Genomic DNA, 23,961 nt, shown 5'->3' with positions numbered 1-23,961 from the left:
CACAGTAAAAAAATAAATGATCATAGCAGATGCCACACAGTGATGTGGGTGCTGAAAGAAAAGGAAAATGGATGGGAGAGTCAGGAGATACAGGCTCCACACCAGTTTTGCCATTTTATTCCCCCAGTTTGGCCCTGGATGTAGTCACATCAGTGGCTAAATAACGTTTCTTTCTGAAAGCTTGTTACGAGTAACTGCTTGCAGTTACCAGAATGGAGGAGTCATATGTGCCTTTTATCCAGTTCTTACCCAGCTTTCTGGGACCCTTGGTAAGATGGAAACCAATTCATTTTTAACTCACACTGCTGTACTTCAGACTGAGCTCTCGGATCTTGACCTTGACTTCTTGACCAAAAGGGGCTGTGGCAGTTACTGCCCTCCCCATCTGTACCCTCCAAATGCTGGGTGTGGTGATACTCATCTGCCCCCAGGGTCATGGCAGGGGGGCTTCACCAGGCCATACTTCCTGCAAAAAGTTGTGTGTGTCTCAATATGAGTGAATATACAGCAAGAGCAACTCTCTGACCTCCGCAGCATTCTGCAGACTGTTTTTCATAATCTTTATAAGCATAGAAAAGAAAGGAAAATACTTCTTTGGCTACTAAATAGTGCTTATTTTTGTCCTAGCAGTCCCCTGCAGTTCCAGCCCTGGCTTTTCCTGGCTGCTCTCTCAGTGCCCCCCAGCAGAGCTTTCTGTTTTCCCAAAGTGCACCTTAATTGCACTGTATGTTTTGCTTCATATAGCGTTTGTTGTGAGGGCTGCCTTTGGCAGCAGATCCTCCCCCACGTCAGCCGCCAGCTCCCCGGGTCGTGGTGCTGTGGCAGCTGAGGTTTTTGCCTTCTGGCTGGGGGGCCTCTGCTGCTGCCCTCGAGACCCAGCTCCCCTCCGAGATGGGCTGCAGGCTGGGCTTCTTGCCTTTTCCCTCTCTCTCACCTTACCAAAGTCATAATCATCCTGGTAAATAAACACCTTACTCCGTTCCAGCTGCTTCAGTGGCCTCGGGCCAGAAAGCAAGGCTGTGAGAGTCACTCTGTTGTAGCATTTCATGCTGCCACTGTGGTCTGTCTTGGGAGCCCATGAAGTTTGCTCCCCCCATGCCGCTGCCTCAGAAGGTTTGCAAGTGAGAAGGGCAAGTGGCACATTAGAGGAGGAAGAGAATGGGGTGGTGATCTTAGGGGAATTCATTGTTTCCTCCATAGGAAATGTTGTTAATTGTTATTTCCAGACGATGCAGGGACTTTATACTTAGCTGTTGGCTGAACACAAAGCAAATCATAGAATCATAGAATGGTTTGGGTTGGAAGAGACCTTAAAGATCATCCTGTTCCAACCATGGCAGGGACACCTTCCACTAGCCCAGGTTGCCCAAAGCCCTGTCCAACCTGGCCTTGAACCCTTCCAGGGAGGGGGCAGCCACAGCTTCTCTGGGCAACCTGTGCCAGGGCCTCACCACCCTCACAGGGAACAATTTCTTCCTTAGATCTCATCTAAATCTGCCCTCTGTCAGTTTAAAACTGTTACCCCTTGTCCTATCCCTCCCCCCTTTCCTGTAGCCCCTTTCAGTCCCGGGAGGCCGCTCTAAGGTCTCCCCGGAGCCTTCTCTTCTCCAGCTGAACCCCCCCAACTCTCAGCCTGTCCTCACAGGGGGCTGCTCCAGCCTCCCAAGCATCTTCATGGCCTCCTCTGGCCCCGCTCGAGCAGGTCCCTGTCCTCCTGATGTTGGTGCCCCCAGAGCTGGACCTAGCACTGCAGGGGGGATCTCATGAGAGCGGAGTAGAGGGGGAGAATCCCCCCCCCCTCGACCTGCTGGCCACACTGCTCTGGATGGACACAGTTGGCTTTTTGGGCTGTGAGCGCACATTGCTGGCTCACAGTCAGTTTTCCATCCACTACGACCCCCAAGTCCTTCTCCTCAGAGCTGCTCTCAATCCACTCCTCGCCCAGCCTGGATTTGTGCTTGGCATTGCAAATCCTTCCCTTTATTCCCTGCTGAAAAAGAGGAAAGCCACACAGCGTCCTTTTCCAGACAGCAGCAAAGTGCCTGCAGTCATTTTTGCCCAACTGAGAGGGTGATTAGATTTTATAAATAAAGTAGAAGGTGTGAGACTGCAAATAACCCAGTATCGAAGTGTTTGTGGAGGAACATGTTTCCTGTTACAGCCTGGGGGCTGGGTATGGTCCCGGAGCCTTGGCTCAAGAGGGAGACTCAAGCAAAATCACACATCTAAAGCAAAATATTACCCCTGAAGAATTGTTGGGGACTGTTGGGACAGTTCCTGTGTTCTGGTCTGTCCCCATCAACTTGGAGGTGTTTTGCCCTAGTCCTAACACACACGTGCTTCCTCTGACGTGGATATACAAGTTGAAACCAAGAGTGAGCAGTGAATCCCATCTCTGTTATTCTCACTGTGCAGGTATGTTTCTCACAGAGTTAAAATTACCCATTAGTTTAAGGGGTTTTTTTTCATGACAGACTTAGGCACAGAGAGAAGCAGCTGACTTTTGCCCCTTCTTATATAGATTCCAGTTGCAGGCTTAGCTGGAAACATCTATAAAGTGTTAGTGCAAGCAGAGCTGATAAGTGCTGCAATAAATGCCTGTCTGGATGTTTTCCATGAGCTGTCTTGAAAACACCCCAAAAATTGTTTCAGTTTGAAGATAAAAGCTGACAGAAGTGACTTAAACCTGGTTTTGTTAGACACCCTGGCTGTTCTAGGTTGTTCAGCACCTTTTCCTCATCTGTTAACTGGCTTTTACTGATCTCATCGTTTCCAGGCAAGTAAAAGCCATGTTTGAATTGTTTCCTTTCCCTGCCCATCCTCTGCCTTTCTGTGACTGCCCCAGCTGGACGGTTGGATGTGACAATTTTGTTTTCAAGTGTGGCACATCAGCCTGAGGTTTCTTATTGCTGGCATGTTCTTTTGCAGCCATTTTCCTAACCCAAAGTGCTCCTACATTTATGCCCCAAAGTACCTAGGGGTAGAAAGCAGCTGTTCACTCAGATGAGACATCAGCAGTAGATTAGAAAAAGGACTGTATGGAAAAATATATTTGTTTTTTTTTTACAAGTATGGCTTCTGCTTTAGAGTATAGATTTAGGGTTTTTGACAAACTGAACATAAAGCCAGCATTGTCAGCTGTAGAATCTTAGTCTGCAAATATTCTGAGACAGGAAAACTTGAGGGCAGAAAGGTTCATACACTTATACAGAGTGATTTTCCTTAAGAATTTAACCAGAGGTTTCAGAGAAATAACAAATACCTGCATAGACATGTACACAAGTCTTCCCCATCAGTCCCCTGGATGACCCAGAGGCTGCTTAGACACGTCCACGAGAGGATGCAGTTTGCATCCCCTTTCAGGTGCTCTGTGTCCTGGGGACACCTGGTGCCCATGCAGGTTTTCTGTACATAGCTGTGGATCTGCCAGCCAGCACTGAGCTTTCAGGTGCTCCCAGGTTCCTGTCCCGACGTCTGAGAAAGTAACGGAGAAAAACAACCTTTTGTGTGCTCTGCAGCAATCCACAGATGGGACGTTTCTAAAAGGAATGGTATCTTCCCTGGAAAACCTTGTTTTGACAAACGCAAAAAGATGAAAAACAATCATATGTGGATGATAGAGGGTTTGCATGTGTCGTTTATTAGTTCTGTGTGCTCACCAAACTCGGGACACCTGCATGTCCCATCTCATAAGATCGGACACGTCTTGAAAACAACGGCACAGGAAAAATCCTGTAGAATTTAATAGAAATCAACTGTTTCCAATTGTTTCCTAACTCCCTTTATTTATTTTATTTTATGTCTGAGGTGGAGCTATGTCCCAGAAAAAGCATGTTAACACATAAACTGATTCTGATCCTTCTCACCAGGCAGTTTTGTTCTTCCACTGGAAAAAAAGGTTTCCTTCATGAATGAGAGATCTGCAGAGTGACCTGTGCTCTCAGCCCACAGTAGTTCAAGGTTAGTTGATTTTATGTCACATCCTTTTAAAAAACAGCATATGAAATTATCTGTTCAAGAATAAATAATTACATGCAAGTAAGCGTTCACAGGGATATGCAGAGGCGTTTCGAAAAAACAAGGTGAGGAGATGAATCTCTTTCTCCCTTTTTTAGTACCTTTCTACCATTCTGGATGGAAGATGAGCATTTGTTTGCATCTTGCAAGATAAATAATTTGTGCTTTACGAATGGTTGTAATTTGCATGAGTTAGCCTTATCATAAAGGAAAGGCTGAAACAGAAACACCAGTGAAAGCGTGCAAGGAGCTGGGTGTTAATTATTCTCCTGCTAAAGTTTGGCATTAGGCTTCTTATGTTTAATGATGCTGCATCTAATAATGACAGGTTTCTGCTCTAACAGGAGTGAGTTAATTTGCTGAGTTTCTTCATAGAGCTCGACTTTCCCTATGCTCAAGGGCTATATTTGGATAACAAGAGCTTGTGTTTTCTCTTCTATTTTGTGGAAACTATTTTATAAAATGCAATGCAAAAAAAAAGTTGTAATTCATGCAAATGCAAATTAGGTGTGTGTGGGGGGAAAATCCAAACCCTTTTACTGTGGCTCTGGGAACTCCCACTGTTTCCCTTCCCGGTGTGTGTGGACAAGAAAGTGAAAACAAGCAGAAATGGAAAATGTGAGTCAGTTGTCAGCAGCACTTGAAGGCATGTTCCCCACCCCGTGTGGAGACCCCTTCCCCTCGTGTGCCCTGTCCATCCCTCCTGTCTTGTGCAACGTCTCCCACTCCAGGGTAGGAGAAGCATAAGAGATCAGGAAATGGTGAGAACAGAACTAGGTTTTAATTTGCTTTCCCTATTTTTCATTAATCTCTGATGCTGTTAATACAGGAGTTATATTCCTCTGAAGAATAGAACTAATAAACTTCCTTTTTTTTAAATTAATGCTTGTTCAGAGGGTTAAACTTTCTCCCAGGTGCTATTCCAAAAAACAGCAGGGATTCAAACTCCTGTAATTTTAATCTGCAGGACAAAAATACTTATTTGAAGCTTGTATAGGTCTGTTTTTTCAGTGTGTATAACCTCCCTCCCCCCCCTAAAATAACACTTTAGCCATTTTGAAGGAAACCTTGGGCCAGGTTTTACAACTAACCACATGCAAAAATGCTTATGCAATTGCCATGTGTTAAAAATGAACTATAATTTCATGCAAAAATGACAGTTTTGTGACACGTAACGAGTGGATGAGGTTATCAGGCTGGTCTTATGATGTGGTGGATGCCAGAGCTGGCATGTTTATGGGCTTCACGCCTTGGACTCCGTGGTTCACAGTGGGGGCAAGAGGGAGCAGCAACCCCCGTTGCGGATGCCCACCCTTCCTTACTGCATTACAGGAGATTCTCCTGTGATTTTAGCAAAGTAACATCAAATTGGTGACAAAGTTGGTCTGATGCTGTTTGTCAGAGGACGGCGATGCGAATATGTGCTCCCCAGCTGGCTCCTGTGGAATGGGTGTCAGGAGAGAAGAGGGCTCTTGGCTTTTTGTGTCACCCTTTGCTGTTTCCTTCAGGAGGTTTTAAATGCTAGGCGCCTTATGGTTTCCCTGAGCCTGTCATCAGCTGGACAAATTATGGCTTTAGAGAGACAAATCTCTCATTTGTTTGGTTCGGGATTTTTTTGTTGCTTTGCTTACAACTGCAGGCTCTGTCCTGGGATGTAGACGTGAAGATTTGGGATCTACCCCTTGTGATGTCCTTGTGGTAGCGTTTTCTCTACCTCTGTGAACGTTGTTTAAGGTTAGCAGAAGGAAACGTAAGGAGATGAACTGGTCCGCATAGAATTGCTCTTTGCAGGTTAATACAACACCATAAAAAAAAAATATTAAAGTTCTCTGTGTCTTACACCTGTGTGGTCTGCTCCGCTGGGGAGTTACTGCTTTGGGAGACCTCCATGGCTCTCAGAGGGCTGAGGAAGGTGTGTTGAAGGGGTTAATCGCCAGCTTCTCTCTCCTGGAGACCTTTGTTAAAATTCAGCCTGAGCCACAGAGGTCTTGGTGGCCTCAGGGCTCTTGGATGTGTCTCTGCCGGTGTAGCTGGGCAGCCCAGGGCCGCAGGCCAAGGGGAAGGGTGAGCCGGGCTGGCTCTGCAGTGCTTTGCAGGGCCAGATTTGGAGCATCGGGAGAGGCACGTTGGGTGTGTGGCCTGAGCACAGAAGTGGCAGCAGTGGCTGTGTCAGGATGGCAGTGCCGTGTCTGAGCTCTGGCAGAGCCTGTGAATTGCCCAGCACCTGTACAATTGCCCAAGCACTGGCCATAAACATCCCTGCTGAGTCCCCCCCGTCCACCTCCTCCTGTGTTGTGTGCACAGGGATGGCCATGCTGCCTGTCTTCTCATGGGGCAGAGGGACCGTTGGGGACCGTGGAGGAGCCCGTGCCACGCTGCACTGGTGGAGAGCTGGCTTGTGCGCCAAGGAGGGCCAGGGAGACTCACGTTTGGCGCTGCACAGTCACCGCGTTCACCCGTTTACTGAAAAACAAACAAAGAACCAATGCAAAAAGTAAAAGCAGAGGACTAGAGTTGAAGTTTTGGCTTTGACCCAGTCTAATGGATATTCAGCTCTGGCCCAGAGACTCTGAGATTAGCAGATATTTGTTTTCCTCAGGGACTGAGGAAATCTCCACATTGGCTTTTACAAAGGCTGGTTTTCCCCTGTCTTGTGACAGGGGTTCATCCTGTGGACACACGTTAGCAAGAAGCAGATGATAAATTCATCGCCTCCTGAGATTTTTACTTTTTTTTTCCTTTCACACAATGGCACCACGGCCTTCCTAAGGGAGTTCATAGTTGGCCGTGGGTTTCCAAACGAAAATGACTCTGTGATGGAGAGTTAATCAGAGACAGCTGTTACCCACAGCACTGCCGGCCTCACCTCTTTAGCATCGGATTAAAAATCATTAATAATAATCAGTGAGAAGCCATAGAGGCCACTGGTGAGCTCTGGCCTTGCAGTAACTGCGCTCTCCAAGAGCCGTGACGGCCCGGGGTGGGCACGAGCTCCCCGTGATGGCCGGGGCAGGCGAGCGGCGGCCAGTGGTGAGTCAGGATGGCTCTGGTGGTGGGTGTGAGCACACACGGATCTTTCGGGCACTGTAATGCAAGAGCACAAAATGAGCAATCTTTTGGAAAAATGCAAATGAGGATGTGAGTGCGGAGCTCCGCGCAGGGATGGTCTTGGCTTTGGATATTGTTTTCTTACCGAGAGCGAGCTGGATTTGAACAACACAACTGGCAGGCAAGTGAGCCTTCTTCCTCTGTTTCAGTTCTCTGTGCTTTTTATATCAACCTCCCTCAGCTGGGTCTAAGCAGAAACAAAAGGGGTTTTATTAATTTTGTTTTTCCCTTTTTAAGTCGCTCGCTCTCGGTTGCACAGACGTGGAGGTCCTGCTGTAGTTGCCCCCGTTCACGTACAAAAGCCCTCGCCAGTTGGCAGACCAGGAGGTTACACAAGCAAGTCAAGGGAAGCATGCAGCTCCTTCGCTGCATCCAGCTAGTGTTTCTTTCTTCCTCTTCGGTACTGTCTGGAAAACCATTTGCTCAGTGCAGGTGGAAACACGGGCAAGATTTATTTGATAAAATGGGGTGCACTGGGACACCGACAGGTGGATCCAGTTTGCGAAACAGCCTCGTGTTTTGCATGTGCTCCTGTTCTGTGTAAGGCAGAACAGTTGCCTGGGAAAGGACTGGGGCTCAGAATCCAGGCTCTGATGTAAATCTCGTTTTGGTGAGTCATTGAGGCCGGTTTCTTAAAAGTATCCACACGCTGACCTCTGGGAGCAGCCTTTCTGCTCCGCGAGCGCTGGGTCGTGCCGGTGATGCACGTGGCTCTGTTCCTCCTGGTGCAAGCTCTGCACTGCTTCACCACCAGCCCTGCACAGAACAGCATCTCACTCCCCATCCTTACAGAGACAGAGGGGCTTGGAGCCTGGGCACAACATTGAGGCATTGGTGGTATGGAAAAACCGTGGCATTTCTGCCCTGGACTTCTCGATATCCAGAGACGGACCCTCTGGGGATGTTGGAGCACTCAGTGTGAGCTGGGGAAAGACTGCTGAGCACACACCTATGCAGTGCTGACATAATCAATAAAGCTCAGCGAGCTTTCTCCAACTGCTGAGGCTCGGTCCTTGGATTTAATTAGCTCCAGAGATCCAGCAGCACCCTGTTGTATTTCTCGAGCTCCCAAAGGCATGGAGAGTGAAGGCTTGCTTTCAACGCCCCAGAAAAAACATGAAAAACGGTCTCCAAAACATCTAGAGCCCATCCTGGCTTCCACCCACCATTACTGCCTCTAAGTGTTTGCCGATAGTCTGCCGGGAACCTCCTGGAGGAAAAAAAAAAACAAAACAGGGCTGCTGAGCAGGCTTTGCATGAGTTTGGGATGGATGAATCATTCATCTCTGGCTCCTTCAGGGGCTGCAGATTCAGGGATGAGCGTGGCCACCATGGTGACAGCTGCCAGTCATATCACACCTCTGAACAGAGCATTAACCATGAATGGCCTCGATGCCGACCAGTCTGCTCGGTACACGGGCAGTGTCATGGCAGAAGCCTTGGGCACGGGGAGGGCTGGGGCAAGACAGGGCTCAGGCTGCTGGTTTTTGCCTTGGACTGCAGGGAGGTACCTTACCTTTGTCTCCTTTCCCCTTGTGGGGCAAAGCATCGCTTCCCTGCTGCGTTGTTGCAAGTTCTACTTTTGTCCTATGAATTCCTGGCAAAATAAAACCCAACCAACTCCAAAAAGAGCCAGATAGCAGGTGGCAGCATGGGCCAGCATTTCTTCTTTGCTGTTCTCGCCATCTGGAGCAGCACCTGCCTTTATCTCCCTATCTCCAGATCTCAGTTGAAAGCATGCCTGTTCTTCTTTGCCCACACCTCTTAATTTCTTTCTGCTTCTGCTACTATTTATGCCTTAACTCTGTTCCTGTACTAACTCTGGTATACCCAGATGCCCTGTTTCTCCAGAGGTGGTGGCTAAAATGAAGCCAGGTTAGTGTTCCCTCAGTGATCTGTGCATAGAGAGTCCCCTTAGCATTACTAAGGCTTTTATGTGCTTTTACCATTTTTAGTATGTTATTGTTTGAGACGCAGTGCTTTCACTCGTGTTGCCCAGAGCCCATAAACACGTTGATGGAGTGAGTTGTGCCAGTGGTTCATTAATTAAGGCACAGAGGGCTGATGCGACCTCCTCCATCCCCTCGTCCTCTGCCCTTGTAGTAGTGGCACTGGAGGTGCTAAGGGAGAGTTTCAGACACACCAGCATCCTCCACACCCCCTCCAACAGTCAATGCCTCCCAGGGATTTGCTCCCAATCAGCATTTTGCCTGATTTTAAAACAATAAAAATACCCCCCAGTCACCGAATCTCGACACCCCAAATCTGAGGTTATTCAACCCATAGTTCCTGTATTAGTGCCATATCTAGCATCTCTCCCAAACAGTCAAAGTCATTGCTGTCTTACCCGGCTGTGTAAAGCACAGAGGTGACAACCTTAAGAAGTTCTCATGCTGGTGGGAAGGACAATTTTCAGTGCATAAGGGCTGTGTCCTAAAGCCCGAACCTTTTCCTCTCGCTCTGTTGGGAACACTTCATTCACAGTGGATGAATGATTTTGTTTGTCGTCAAATTAAGGACCAAGCTGGTCCTTTGCCTTTGCCTGTCCATTCAGCAGAGTTTTGCTTGTGTCTGGCCAGAAAATGACTCAGTCTAACCATGACCGAGGGGCATGAGCGTTTCTAAATCAAAGCAGTGAGAGGAATTAATCCATCAACAAATAGAAGCTGATATCTTGATTCAGTACCAAGCTTATGAAGCAGAGGAAACCACAGGCAGTGAGATTTGAATCAAGAGGCGATCCATGGGGAGAAAATGGTTAGAAAAGGACAGGCTGTGCTGATACAACACCCAGGATAAGGACTTGACCAGGGTCCAGTACTCCTTTGAGAGCTCTGTGAGCTACCAGACAGTTTTTCAGCTGGGTAGGATCCAGATGGAGAAACCAGTGGGAGCCAAACTAGTGCGTGGGTTGCTGAGGATGTCTTTCTGTTCCTATGACCCCATCTTGAATCACAGTAATAGTTTTTGTATTGTAGTAAAACAAATGAATTCTTCATTTTCACAGTAGCACAAGTCTAGTGTTGAGTCATTTTGGGGGGTCTGTAACAAACCTGAGGCAGTTTGGGAACTGGTAATGCACGATGCAAAAGTGTCCCCAGCCAGGTGGCAATGGGATCTAATAGACCAATGGGGTCTAAATTGGCCAGTGGGGGAGGGATGGATGCTCCTGTCTGCAGGCTCCCCCGCAAGCCTTTCTGAGTAAATGAAGCAGGAAAATGGGGACAGCATCTGCGCTGAGCAGAGACTTCTGCAAGGTCCCTTGGAGGACCCCGGCACTGTGACTCAAAACTTAAAGGGCCTTGTAGGAAATCTGCTTTACTCAGCTGTCCGTAGCAACGGCTTCCAAGAACCCCCACCCTTTCTCCCACTCATAATAGCTTGGGGTGCATGAAACAATTTCTCATTAACTATAAAACACCCAAACCTCAGCAGAATTACAAACAGATGGATAAACAAACCAAAATTTCAAACAACGTGAGAAAAGCCCTTAAAAAGCAAAAGCAAGGCAGAGTCCTGCCCAGTCCTCAGAGAGGCAGTCCCCACTCCTCAACCTTGGCATCCCTTTGTCAGAGCCCAGGTGGTGGAAAGTTTTGTGCACACACCTCGGTCGCCTTTGTAGAAGGGCTAACGATGCCTTGAAGAGGTTGGAAAGAGTTTGTTACAGGATTAGGCTTGGTCTGAGCTGGTAATTCCAGCGCTGGGCGCAACAGGGTATTAGTAACCACACTGACCCAAAGAGAAGGCATAGCTTTATTCTTTTGCTCCAGGCATTAAGTCCTTGGGGTGAGGAGAGGGGAAATGTGTCTTCTATTCCTCCTTGGGGCCCACCAAGCAGTTGGGAAGTAGCTGCTGAGAGCACACACAGGAGGGAGGAAGGCTGAGACTGCAGCAAAGCCCTAAACCTAGGGCCTGCCAGGGCAGCAGCACCGGAGCTGCCACCGCGTGATGAACCCAGCCCTGAGCACTGGGGAGGGGGTCAGAAACCCTGGCAAACAGGGGTGGTGGGATGGGGAGGCACCAGGAGCGTCGTAGAAATGGATTGAAGTTGTTGATGATGCTGTTGAGGTCGGTGATGTGACTTTGAATAGGGGTTAATTTTTTTAAGATAGATTTTTAAGGTAATTTTTGTGCAAAGTGGTAATTGGTTTAGTTCAGATCAGATTGTGCTTGCTTTGACAATCATACAGAAATATTTGTGAGAAATGGGAAAATGTCTGAAGTGTCCCTTTTTTACCTCCAGCACACCTGAAAAAATACTAGAGAACAGTGAGTGGGAAGCGCTGTACGTTCCCTACCTGCAGAGAGGCTGTATTCCTCTCGGCTTTGCTGTTTCTGAGCAGTATCATGGTCCCACCCACACCCCTAAGTCCCATCTCCAACCCTGTGATGTTTATTCTCTCTGTTCTTCCCTGTCCCTTTATGTAAAGAGGGCCTCTGTTCCTTAGAAACGTGCATCATCATTTCCTGCTGCTCTAATGGATGGAGATTTTGCCATGAAAGGATGTGGGTTTTGTTCCCATCATCAGTGAGAATTTCTGAAAAACAGCATTAAAATTGATGGCAGCTCCACATTAAGCACAGCGGGGCTGCTCTTCCCAGGAGTATTCAAGAAATCTATCGCCTGCATCCAGCTGGGCCAGTGAGTTACGATCACAGCTCCTTACTCGGAGCTGCTGCGCATCCTGGCAAACCTCCTCCCTCAGTTTTCCTCACTAACGCTGGGCAGACGCCTGCCAGGGATGCGCCTGGCATCAAGGGCGAACTCCAATTTCCCCCCTATTTTCTGCCTGATAGTAAATAGCAGGGCCTGCCCACCTAACTTTGTGATCACCCTGACTCTTTGCAAGACCAGGGGAGGGGACCACTGGTTCCTTGGGGGGGTCCCTGCCCCCCCCAGCCACAAGCCCCATCCTCTGTGTAGTTGCAGTCACCATCCATCATTTTCTGCCTGAGATAATTCCTTCTTTTAGTCAGGCTTCTGCAATAGTGGGTGGCAACTACAGCCTTTTGTATCGGGTTGTTTTCTCTTGTTCAGCTTTTATTTCAGGGAAGCAGCTAATTTCTTCCTGCTGGGCAGATCTGCCCATGGAAGCCCCAACAGAAGCCAAACCACTGGCTGGCTTGAAGGAATTTTCTTGGGGTTGCAGTCAGGGACTGGGACGTGACCCGCTGCTGTGAAAGTTGTTTGAGGTTCACACGCAGGTGGGGTGGGGAGGGTGTGTGCTGAACACAAGTGAGCTGAGCTTGTCGGTGCTGGGGGAGCCTTTGGCTTCATGCTACCATGGTCTGTAAGGGGCCAGACATGAGAAGAATATTGTGGGATCAGGGAGAGAAACCAGAAGAGCTTGAGTCTAGTCTTGCCTCTGTGATGGACTCAGTGCGTTGCACCGAGCGTGTCATTTAAGGTCACCTCCGTAAAAGAAACAGCTTCTAGGTCAGGGAGTTAGGTCAGGCTCTAACAGTGTGATTTTCAGAGGTGGTGAACTCCCACTGCTCTGAGTTGTCTACTTGGAAATGTTTTAAAGGGCAATCCTTCAAGCTGTAACTTCAACTGCCCCTTCTCTAGAAGCTGCTCATGGACAATTTCAGCTTCAAGGTGAAAAATGTGTCTAGTGATGGTTGTCTTCAAAGGATGGCAGAGAGCAAACCCATATTTTGGGCTGCTTCAAGTTCTCTCTGGAGGTTGGACTCTTTGGACTTGTCTTGAGCATGGCGAGAGGCCCATGGTAACTCACAAAATGGAGGAGTAGCATCTCCCAGCGATCTCTTACTGATGACAGCTGGGATTTTCTGTGGAGCTCAAGTTGGTTGTGTGCTTAACTCTCACAGCAATTTATGAGCTGCTCCTTTTCAGGTCTGTGGAAAACTGCTGCCAAAATCCACCAACCGAATTTTCTGGGAGCAAAATGTGTGCTGCTCAAAATACAGCCAGTGTACTGTAGTGATGAGCGTGTTCAGAAAAACCCCATGGAGTGAACTGATCTCTTGGATCAGTTCTGCCCATGTTCATTTAATTGCAGAGAAAAATAAAAAGTTTCTGTTAGGCAGGGAGCAGTTCTCTCCCTGGAAGGCCCTGTGGGTGACTCGATTTGGAGGCTGAACTCGGCCAAAGGCAGAGACACGTTGGTGCTGCTGGGCTACACGTGCCCGATCTCCGGGTGCCTCTCCAGGCTCGAGGAGGCAGCTCTGGCTGCTGGGGCATGTGGGCCGTGTCGCTGCACCTGCCCATGGAATAAACCCAGCCCCAGGCTCCTCCACTGCTCAGCTGGCTCTGTTCAACATGAAATAACGTGCTTGGAAACTTCTCCTGAGGGGCTTTTTACAATCAGAGCAGTCTTCTCGGTTGTTTCCTTGTGAATTGGTTTCACCACCTCCTCGGACCTGTTTTGCACAGCACTGGCTGGGCTGCTCCGTGTCTTGGCCTCCGCAGAGCCTGTCTGGCCATTTGATCTCGATATGATGGGTCACTTATGGAGCATAGTCTATGATGAGTATGTCAGCTCGAGGGAACCATAAAGAAGGAGCTAACAGTTCAAGCAAACAAAACCTGGAAGCTTTGATAGCGTAAGGTCAGTGGAGACACCCTCTCCGTGGCAGGACACTGTGTTTTTTGAGACTGGGCTGCTTTGCCTGGCTGGAGATCTCTGGCACATCACAGAGTTTGCAGTAGACTCCTTTGTTGAGCTGGGTCTTGAGTCTGTTCACGCTGCAGGAAGCAGCTTATTCTCTGGGTAAACCAAGAGGTGTTTGATGCACACACAGTTGTTAACCAATGCACAGTGCACGCAGAGCATGTCTCTTATCTTTATGGACGAAATGCTTCCTCCCTCTCTGCTCAGAATCCAGCCTGTGCAGGGCACAGGAGAACAGAGTGTTTCCTAGAGAAACGGGCGTAGTCTGAAAAACCAGCATCTCCATCTTGGGCAGGGAATTTGCTTTGATTCACTTGCTGTCCCTGAAGCAGCTGCCACACTCATTCCACATATGAGGAGATTTCAGCTTTGTCTGAATCCTGATTTGCGTTGCGTTGTCCCAGTTGATAGATGTTTCTGGACCTTACAATGCCCGGCATGGGATTTGTTTGCTTCTCTCATTGCTCAGTTTGGGACTGATTCTGGCAGCTCACGGTTGCCAGAAACCTGGTGGAAACGAGGTTTCCAAAACCCCTCTTCCCTTTCAGTGCACAGCAGGCCTGAGGCTTTCGGGACCTGCTCCACCATTCAGGTGGCATTTCCCCATCTTGAGCAGGGCATCTTATGATAGAGGATCCTATCCAGAACAGCCAGGTTTACCAGGTCAAAATGGACTGTGAACCATTTCTCCACCCATGAAGCGGGGCAAATGGCCTTTCATCTCCTTCCTAAAACCCTGCGAGACCTGCCGGCACGTAACGCTACTGCGAGCGAACCCTTGCTGTTAACGTTTAGCATGTCCAAATATTATTTCATCGCTGTACTGCAGCCCAGCCGGCACGGGAGCCAACAGAAACGTGGCTACAGGACAGCCACAGCGGCACGGAGAGGGCGGGGGGCTGCGGGGATGGGGCAGGCTTGCAGCCCCCATCTTGCAAACGTCACGTTTGCAGCCCCTGAGGTCTGCACTCCGGGTGTATGGCTTGGCCCTGCTTAGTCTCCCGCAAGCGCCGACGTGTTGAACGGCCTCGGTGCACCACGTGCGAAGGGACAAACTGGAAACAAATGCTAATCTCTAAGACTTCACCCCCCGAATGCGCCAGCTCAAACAATCCAGGCCCTCCTGGGTCTCGTGGCCTTTTAATTTGTCTTCTTGCTCGCAAACCAAGTTGATTTCTGTCAGAGAAGATAAATGTTGTCTACAAAGCTCAGATAAGAATGATGAAATCTATCCTTTTCCGAGGGCTTTGCAGAGGTTTTGGGGGATGCAGATGGAAAGTTGGGACTAGACTTGCCAAGAACGCAGAGACTGATCAAGTGCACATTAAAAGGGGGTTGTATTGGTTGGGGAAAAAGGATGCGAAAGCCTTTATTTCTGGGTCATTTGCTTATTTCCATCCCAGTTTGCGGTTGAGCAGCATTTCTGTGTGATCGGTTAAATGCAGGCTGTGCCGATATACTCTGGTGATACAAGTCTTTGACATGCCAGGGCAGATCCTGCCAAGGTCTTTCCCTGGCTAACGGGAAGCTGAGCGTGCAGGCCTCCATCCCGTTCAGAGGGCTAGCATCCATTTCCCCAACCCTCACCAAAACCATCAGTGCTAACACACACCCTTGCCCAAAGCCTCAGCAAAGAGGCCAAGCTACGTCCAAACGATGGAGTCTGACCCGACCGCTTCCCAGAAGTGGGGTTTTTTTTTCCCTAGAAACGGGGTTTAGGGCAGAGACGGACAGATGGAGACATGCAGAGTCAACACAGGGATTTTGCTGCAAGCAGGGGAAAATATCTTGCTTTCACCAGTGCTGTAGCTTGGCTGAAGACGCAGACCTTGGATCTCCTGAGCTGTTAGGATGCAGGAGGAGAAGCACCCTGCTGCCCTACGGGGCTGTCGCTCCCCTCTTAGCTGCCCCACATTGGGGACGTGCTCGGTGTCAGGTGGGGTGAAGGCTGTGGCAGCTCTGCACCCCAATCGTGTCTGCATCTAGCCCAGATACACCCTGTTTGCCAGCAATAAATTTGCTTCAGACTCTTAGGGAGCCCTGCTTAGGCGATGTGAAACGTGAAATTCCCCCCAAAAAGCTGCAAAATGCTGTGTGGTGGCCCCGGTTCCCCTGGTTTCTTTAAAAGCACAGCTCTATTCATCTGGTGGAAAGTTTCTGAAAGATGCTGTTTGAAGTATGTGCCTTTTTATGTATTATGCAGGAATTTGGCTACAGGAAGTCTTAGTTCTTCCACGTAGTTTGTATCAAAATCCCTTTGTAGACCAAATAATTACTTTTTTCGTGGTAGAGACTATGACCCATACACAGATTGCTCCAACCTGTTCCTGCTGCTGAAAGGAACTGAAAAGACAAGTCTGTAGCTTTTCTGTTAAGTTCTTAGGTTTATATGAATTTTTGGGGACATTTTTCAAAGGAGAGGAGACAGCTCTTAGCAAAGCTTCCTGCTTGCTGCTCAACATGCTGGTTTCATCCATCCCAGAGCGTCGCCGAGGCGTTCAGCGGTCAGAGCATTGAATCAATGGCCCTGTAGTCACCTTCATCGGCACTTAAGGAAAAGACTTGCAAGAAATTCCTGTGGTTTCTGAACTCTCAGCCTCTCGGGGAGTTTTCCACCTGCAGCGAGTCTGTTTGCTCCATGCTTAAAAGCAGACCTCACATCGTCAGTCGTGAAATCCACCCTTCGGAGCCAGCAGCTGTTGATGTTCCTATCCCACCCAAGACAGGCTGATAACCAGTTCGGAGAGTGTGTTATCATCACACCCACTGATATCGAAGCGGTAGCGGTGGACGCTCAGGCTGCTGGAGGGAGCGAGCAAAAGGGAGAGCGAGCCTCTCATCCTCTGTGTGCTACACACGGGATTGATTAGGGCCCTGCTCACTGCGGCGCTGCAGCTCGGGGAACGCGGTGTGCCTCGTGCAGACAACCGCAACCCGCAGGCGCTGCCCTCCCTTGTAGCCACCAAGGTGCCAAAAGCAGTAGGGCAAAGGTAATTACTTGCAGGGAGATGAGATGACAAGGGGGTGGAAGATAACGATACGTTTTTCATTTCAACATCACATTAAACGGAAGGAGAAATGTTCCTATCCCGGCAGCTTGTTCGCAGTTCTGCGTCATGCCGTTGCTGTCAGGTTGTGCAGAGGCCAGCAGGGACCCAGATGTCTCTGGGAGTGAAATCTCAGAGCAGCTCTGCCTCATCGAGGGATTGCAGATCCCAGCTGGCTTTGTCTCCTGGGCCTGCTCTGACATTTACGCTGGGTGGAAAGGGTGGCAGGTCACCACGTGGCTTTGCAAGGCTGGAAAATCAGGAGAAGGCAAGTTCCTGCCTGCCTGTTACAGGGACAGCTTGGCTCTTTCAACGTCGGACTGCAGAGGCTGTGAGTTTGCTGGCCCACAGGAGAGCGGGGAGTTGCTCTTTCAAAGGGAGTAGACAGAAATAAAACACGCTGTGATGACATTTAGTTAAGTGGCAAGGAATGCACCACGGACATCTCTCCGCATCAGCGTTGCTCTGGGTTTCCCGTGGGGGTGGCTGTTACGAAAATCTCCTTGCCTGTGTCCCTTGGGAGGCACACGCAGGTTGTGGAGTGGGGGAGCAGTATTTCCAGGCTGGAGTGAGCTGGTCATCCCTGGACCTCGTAGCCTCTGCCCGTCACAGCAGGGCTTTGCAAGTGGAAGCGTTACATCCATTTTATCCTTTGCCCATTTCCACAGGGGCACCTGACCAATGCTGTGGTTAAGCATAACCTCAGATGCCGAAGAGGAAAATCCCTCTAAGTCCAGCTTTCGGTGTGCCAGGTCTGGTTTATAGAATTAAGCATCCATCTCTTCTGCTGCAGACAGCTTGCAGCTTTTCAAATCAGAGCCCTGGCTACGAGGATTTTGAACGTGCACCTGGAAAAACTGCAGAAGCGTTATCCCGTACCAAGAGAAGTCATTGCGTCTTTCTGCATCTGGCAATTACTTTTTCCACCCTTCAAATCTGTCCCACTTGATAGCTGACTTCAAGCAATCAAGGCGCTGCGGGCTGGCGAGTTACTGCTGAGCTGTAGATCACTTGTGTGCTGCTGCACGGTGCGTCCTCCTGCTGCGAGTGGCTCAGGAGGATGTGTCCAACCCCTTACCGCAGCTCCGCTCAGGGATGAGAACTGCTGAAATCTCAGTCCCGGGTCACTGGTAACCGTGCATCTCCTGAGACAGATTTCAGAAACTGCTGGACAGACCTGCCACCCTGTTTCCATTAGAGACGAAAGGCTTTAGACTCCATAAGGACTCAATTTTTTATTTTGCAAACAGTACAAGATTTATCCCCTTGACCAATATTTGTAATTACCAAGGCCTGATGCAGGGAGCCAGGTTCAGTTTTGCTTGAACTGTCAGTGCTCTTGGAAAGCCAGGGCTTTCAGCGGGCGCCTCTATCTGCTGACCTTCAGCGTGCGCTAACATGTGCTGAGCAGATCCGTAGCCTCACCCGCACAAAGTGCATCGTGACCTCAGTTAAGAAAACACTTGCTGTAATCGCCTCCAGATCTGCCGCTGTCTTTGATCAGTTTAAATATCGGTTTATCTTATGATATAAATATGTAAAACGTCCATTTGTTTTTGTGCAGGATGCAAATAAATCATTGTGTAAGTTTATACATGAGCTAGGAAGTGTGGGGGGGTGTGCAGCGATGGGTTCATAACTCATCAGTCTCCACCTCTTTGAAGGTCATTACTTCACGAACATGCCGTTTCTCTTCCCAGCAAGCCCCTATTTTGCATTATGCAAATGGTCTGTGTCATCCACGGGCAGCTCTGCCTTTCCCTTGGAGCGATGACCCGCGTGTGCATGGTGCCACTGCCCTCTCGTGGGTGCAGCACCCGTCCACCCGCCCCGCTCCCACCCGGCTCTCCCCAACGCCTCAAAAAAAAAAAAAAGCCCCCAACAAAAAAACAAACCAAAAAGCTTCCAGCTCCTCCTGAGACCGTGCGTCGAGGCTTGGCAGATCCGGTGGTCATCTCCCAGCTCTGCCACGGGCCCGCCAGCTCATCCGTTGCCATGCTCAGCTCATTCCCACCCCTTGTGTCCACATGTGCGTGCCAGGAATCACTCATTACACTGCAGCCTCAGTGCTGCAAAAGATTTTTATTATTCTCTTAATCCTATGGCTGTTTTCCAGTGTTTCCCTGCAGCCTGTGCCCATCCCGGACCGTAATCTCCCATCTCTCGGGTGCTTGGGTCCTGGTGGGGTGTCGTCCTCTGTCAGCGTGGCTCTGCTGTGACCCCCAGCTCGTGGCCTTCACGCAGAGGTGCCCCCACGCGATGCTGCCCTTCAGCTGGAGGATAGAGTCAAGCCCCCTCCGAAAGCAACAATTCCCACATGTTGTAAGATCAGCTTTCAGCGGGGGAGTTGTTTAAAGCTTTGTTAGTGGGCTGGTGTTACAGAGATTAAGCTGAGCCCAGAGCTCAGCGTCTCCACCGCCGTTCCAGGCTCTGTGTACCACCAGGCTGGTGTCAGCTGGGCGCCTGCTGCTCACGGGCATTTGATGGGAAATAAGAATTTGGACTTTCTCCTTTGGGGACTCCTAAAAATCAGCTTTTTCTGCTTGTTCCCAACTCAGGCATAAACACACCCTGTCTTTAACGTGTCAGAGAATGGACTCTCTAGCCAAGAGATTCAGTAAAAACTATAAAATCACATAATACTTGATGATTGGGGAATCTTGTCTGCTGAGCCATAAAATATGCAAATGAATGTTCACATTTCTTCTGTAGCTAATGAAGAATCAGGGTCTGATTCTAGATTCTAGACATACCAGCCATGTTCTCCAAAGGTCTGTTAGCACTTTCCCCATAGAGAAGGGATTTTGTGTTATTCTTCTGTCTTAACTTCTACTTGTGCCCTTATATTCCTCTTAACTCCTACTTGCCCTTATATTCCACCTTCCTTAAGGCCCTATATTTTTCCTCACTGTTAGAGGATTTTCCATTTCTTACCCTAAAGGCTTTGCTGGTGGGCAGATCCCACCCAGGAGGTGGCTGCATTTTGAGGCAAAGTAATGCCTGTGTTCACATCTTCCTAAGTAATAAAGCGATTTCAGTGAAGAACATCAGTATATAATAATATTAATCAATATTTTATTGCTGTCACTTCTGCTCACAGATGTCCTGTAAAAGAGAGTATAGGGAGCAATCTGAAGATAAGATATGGTGCATAAAATAGTGCAACATGATTAATGAACCTTTTGTCCTGGTGAGTGAGATAAAATATCTAGTGCTACTGCCCCATGCTAATAGCATTTATATCACGTTTTAAATATTTTCTCTTATTTCAGAGGTATTTCACTATCTGTCTTTGTTCAAGGGCAGATGAGAAAGGAATGATGCAAACACTGAAATTTGAAATCTTCCCCAGCTTAATTTTATTCTTAGATCACAGAGGTCCTTTCTTTGCTGCTTGTTTGTTTGTTCTGTTTTCTCACCTTTGCAGACTCCAGAGTTGGAAGAAATCCACATCAATTACTGACCCCCCCCCGCCCCTGTCTTCCCCACCTCGCAACCTCCCGCATCTCAAGCAATGCAGCTTATCTCCTGGCTGCTGCCGCTGGCAGGTCTGGAGCCTGTCCCCAAGGCCACCAGCAGCACGGCTCTGTGGGCAACCAGGAGGGAGAGGTGGACCCATGCCAGATGTAATGCAGCAAAGCGAATTTCAGCTGGAAAGCAGAGGGGAATGAGGCAGAGCACCCAGGGCATTTCCCAGCCCATTTAAACTGGTGGGAGAGTGGGAGAAGGTGCTGGGCTGTAAATGGGCAGAGCTTGTGAAACTCCCTTGGGCTGGTGACTGAAAAAGGCTTTTCTCCTCCTCCTTCTCCAGTTCAACTTTCTCTTCTCATTCTTTCCTTCCAATTTTATGGCAGCTCATCCAAGGGAAAGCCTTGCAAGTATGTGAGACACATCAGGGTGGCGTTGGGATTGCTGGGACCAGAAATCCCCAGGGGAGACAGCGGATACAGGGCTGGAGGTTTAGAGCACTGCTGAAAAGTGACAACAAGAGCCCCAAAGTTGTTGACACAGGAGCTGAGAACTGCCTGAGCTTTGGTAGGGGGTCCCTGCAGCTGGGGGGTCCCCTGAAGCGAGCGTGGGGGTGAGGACAGATGGGTCAGAGGTGTGCAATGGTTAGTGGGCACCTCCTGGGAGTCACATCCCCACCTCCAGTGGCCAAACGATAGATAGAGCTTTCTGGGAGATACTTCTCCATCTTTTAATGTAGAGAGGCCTGTATTTATTTAGAAATTTGGGTTACTCTGGTGCTGTTTGGAAAGCCTGCCCATGTTGTGTGAGCCGTGCCGAGCCGTCTCACCACGCAGCAGTTGCCTGCGCAGGGGCTTGGACCGACCTGATTTCAGCTGCCAGTTGCAAAACTGTGGTGTGAGAAAAATCCGATGACACCAGCATTATGTTCCTCCCATAAAGACTGGGTTTGCACCATGTCCAAAACGAAACGAAATACAGTACTGCAGTGGCACCGTTTGACCTTTCCCATTTTCTGGGTATTGAGTTTTATTTGAATTTCAACCTTTCCCCCGCCGTTTCTTGGCTCTTTCCACAGCAACCTGACAGATATTTGCTCTGCACAGAAATCCACCCCACCTCAGGTGCCGCTGAGCTGAACAGGAGCTGCTGCCTTAGCTTCACATCTGTTCTGACACCTCTGCAGGTGAGGGTCTTGCAGCATCCCCCCCATTCGGAGGACGTTTGGATGCTGCAAACCTCCCTGCTGTTGGCTTTTTCACATGGAATTCACACCAAATTTCTGTCATGCAGTTAGCGCAAATCTATGGCACTCTCCCTGCAAGTTGAAGCTGTTTGCCTATCAGAGACAAAAATGTTATATTTCCTGTGTCTGAAGCATTTTCTCCAAACTGTACTGTTGTAGAACAAGTTGTATTTTTTAACTATGTCCACCAGTTTTCCTAACAGACAATCAGACCTAGCTGGTCGACTGCAAATGCCGTTTCCTTCAGGTTTGGCAGATTTTACAAAGTCAAATCAGCCTCCAAGCACATAAGGACTGAGTTTAGCTTCTTCTCTGTAAGGTTAAGAATGAAACTGGGACAATTTATAGCAACATTTCCTGCTGGGGAGAGTGGCACTACTTTTACACCCATTCAGTACTTCAGGGAGTTTACTCCCAATTTATTTCATCCCATGTGAGGTCAGAGTCTTTGAAAATGTTTGCTGCCTGCTTTGATGAAAGGAATGTAATGACTAAAAATAAATCTAAAGTGGAAAAAACAAGACTATTTTTGGAGAGGTGGGAAGGATACAACAAAGCCAAGGACAAAGTCATTCTCTACCAGCAAAGGAAAGCAAGGTGCAGAGACAGTGATGTCTGTGGCAAAAAAAAATGGTGATTTGACAGATGAAAAGCAGGAATTTGTGGTTGCCCATGGTTTGTGGAGTAGGTACATTCACAGATTTCCAGGGTTTCTGGCTGAAAGTTGCCCGTTGCTGGTCTTTGCCAGGGACTGACTTGTAATAATCTCCAGCGTGCTGTGCCTGGGGATTCGCCTGGCATGTGCGTAGCTGATTTTGGAACCACCCATCATCTCACTTTAGGGTAACTACAACCAGCATCCTGCAGCCTTCTGGCCCCATCCACTCTCCTGTTACTGCTTTCCATCAAGTGGATGGCAAATCCCTATTTTAAGTGGCTAATTAAACCGCATAGATTTATAGGCAGCGCTGCTCACGTGCAAACCTAGACAGGGAAAATATTCTTAGCCAGTGCTTGTCAGGCTGCCTGGGGTCTCCAGCTCATGGGTGACCTGATGTGCATCTCAGAAACAGAGAGCAGCCCCACTTTCTCCACAATTCCTACAATTGCAGCTCAGTTGCTTTGCTGCCATCGTATGCAGGGGCACTAGAGCTGTCCCTGCTCAGTGTCCACTCTCCCATGAAATATATATTTGTATTTAGTGATGGCTTTAGCACTCACCAAATGTTGGCCTGCTTCTCCTGAGTCAGGAGCATTTCGGGATAGCTGGGATTGTCTTGCCAGAGCTGCTTTTATCACCTCGGGGGAGTCCGTAGCCTGTCTCTGCCTCCTTCTCCCCAAACTGTGGCTATTAACAGTGCAAAAATACTGCCTACATGGGTGAAAGTAGAATGGAGAAGGAAATCCTCTCCAATAATTAAAATGCTGGGCTCGATGTTAGCACTAAAGTTTATCCTCATAAAAGGCACAGTCTTCAAAAACATCTGGAAAAGAAGTGCAGCATGAAAGATCCCCCTCTCCACAGGAGAGGCATAACGGATTTCTTAGGCTGGGATGGCATTAAGTGTAACCTAGTAATTCATGTCAGAGTAAGTAGGAAAGATCATTGCATTACCAGCTTTCCTGTATGAATGCAAAACCGTCATCTTTTTCACAAGATAAATATCTGGGGACCCTGTTTGCCATCTCTGAGTGGAGGAAGGGAAGACAAAACACCGTGCTGATTCCCAAAACTGTCATTTTAAAGTGTCTAAAGAGTAAGGAACGTGGATTCTACCAACCTGAGGGAATTTGTGCTCCCAAATCCCCTGAGGGGTTTGGAAAATCTTCTCTTCACAACGTCTGAGCCTGAAATGGTTGAGAAATTCAATTAATATGTGCACAGATAGCTCTTCCTAAGTATTTACACAGTACACCTATCTCGGTGGTATGTAAACACTCTGCAGGGTTTAGCAGCATGATTACAGCTGACCTGCCAAGGGCAGTCATTCCCTTTACTATTTTCCTATAGTTTTGAGTCCCGGCTATTGAATTGGAGCCCATTTTTTGTGAGATTTCATTTGAAATTCAGAGTATGGTCCTGCTCTGCATGACCAGATCGGTGTGGGACAAAATTTCAAGAGTAGAAACTGTGGAAATGTGACCCCCCTCAAAAAATATTTTTTTTAAATATATGTTTTTAAATTTACTGTTGGCCAATGGTTTGTGCTGAGAATTAATTTTTACTATAGCTGATTTATAACCCCATGAAAATGGGCTTCGGTCTCGGAAAAAAATGCATACACTGCAAATACCAAAGGTGTGCTATCCAGTTTCCATACAGCCCTCCAGCATTCATATACAGCATATTTGTAGTGGTGTCACAGCTGGCTTTCTCTTGGCCATATTTTGCTGGGGAACTAGGAATCTTGGCAATCCTGAATTCTGTTGCTCTTCCAAA

General features: G+C 48.5%; 1 protein-coding gene across 3 annotated transcripts in view; it reads left to right on the top strand.

The window, feature by feature from the left end:
• The window catches only part of ZNF469 (zinc finger protein 469), a 263,425-nt gene that overhangs the window by 19,149 nt on the left and 220,315 nt on the right, over positions 1-23,961 (top strand). Inside the window, exon 1 of one of the 3 annotated variants that reach the window (XM_074840142.1) lies at positions 3,893-3,960. The exons of the other annotated variants lie outside the window; for them this stretch is intronic. The gene's annotated coding sequence lies outside the window, so the exon portion shown is untranslated. Of the gene's footprint in view, positions 1-3,892; positions 3,961-23,961 lie in introns of those variants that run through there. 3 annotated transcript variants of the gene reach the window in all.

This window comes from Strix aluco, chromosome 14, assembly GCF_031877795.1.
Source record: "Strix aluco isolate bStrAlu1 chromosome 14, bStrAlu1.hap1, whole genome shotgun sequence".
In the NCBI taxonomy this organism is placed as follows: domain Eukaryota; kingdom Metazoa; phylum Chordata; class Aves; order Strigiformes; family Strigidae; genus Strix; species Strix aluco.
Note: the sequence above shows the minus strand (reverse complement) of the source record. Positions and strands in the feature narration are given on the sequence as shown.